Genomic DNA, 1,255 nt, shown 5'->3' with positions numbered 1-1,255 from the left:
TAGGAGGCCGAGGTCTTCTGGTTTTCAAAGGTTATTTTTTCAGCCACTACCAGTATATTACCTTCCTTTTATACAGACACATACACATATAATGCCAAACTTATAGAACATTTAAAATATGGAAGTATATAAAAGTACTTTTTTTTCCTCCTAAACCACTGTGGAATAAGTTCCTAACATGATGTCCCATTAACCTTAAATATGTCATTGTGCATTTTCTAACACAAAATGTTTTCTCTTATATGACCACAATACAACTAATAAAATCAAAAGATTATCATTTAATACATCACCACCACCTATTTTTTAGACCCCCTAGTCAAGTCTCTCAAGTTATCCCATAATGACCTTTATAGCAAAAGGATCCAATTCACAATCATGCATTGCATTTGGTTGTCATACCACTTCAATTTCCTTTCCTGGAACAGTTCCTTATACTTTACTTTCATGAACTTTATCACTTTAAATATTTTAGGCCAATTATTTTGTAGCCTGAAACTTAATTGGATTTATTTGAAGTGGTCTCATGATGAATTCAAGTTATGCATCTTTGACAGGCTTATCACCGAAGTGATGTTGCATTCTTCTGATTACATTCTATCAGGTGGTGCAATATTTCAATTCATCCCATTACCGATGGTGTTCACATTGATTATTTGAGTAGGGTGGTGTCTGTGGAGCTTCTCCACTATAAAGTTACTCTTTTTATCTTTTGTAATTAACAATTATTTTGTGGAGAAATACTTTGAATCCATGTAAATATTAGGGTTCTCAGCACATTTTCAATTTATTCATTAATCAATATTTATTAATATAGATCCACTATTATCATTATTCAATATTATTCTGAAATTGTTCCTGATTTAACCAGGGGAATACCACTGAAGCTACCTCAAGCTTTGTTTTGTTTACATATTCTCATCATTATTTGAGAAATTTCCTGCTTATTGATGAACAAGGTGTTTTAGTTTTATCCTGTACTTTCCTTGCTCCAGTTCTCAATCAGCTATTTCTTCCCCCCCCCCCTCCCGCAAATCCTGGATCTTTTTAAATTAAGAATTGTATGTATCACCTGGTCATTGTGGCTCAGTGGTTGAGAGTCAACCCATGAACCAAGAGGTCACCTGTTTGATTTCCGGTCAGGCCACATGCTATGTGGGCTCAATCCCCAGTTGGGGGCCTGCAGGGCAGCTGATATTGATGTTTCTCTCTTACCGATGTTTCTCTCTCTCTATCCCTCTCCCTTCCTTGCTCT

The sequence above is a fragment of the Myotis brandtii genome, unplaced genomic scaffold, assembly GCF_000412655.1.
Source record: "Myotis brandtii unplaced genomic scaffold, ASM41265v1 scaffold305, whole genome shotgun sequence".
NCBI classification, from domain to species: Eukaryota; Metazoa; Chordata; class Mammalia; order Chiroptera; family Vespertilionidae; genus Myotis; species Myotis brandtii.
The sequence above is the reverse complement of the archived record's forward strand: the minus strand, read 5'-3'. Positions refer to the sequence as shown.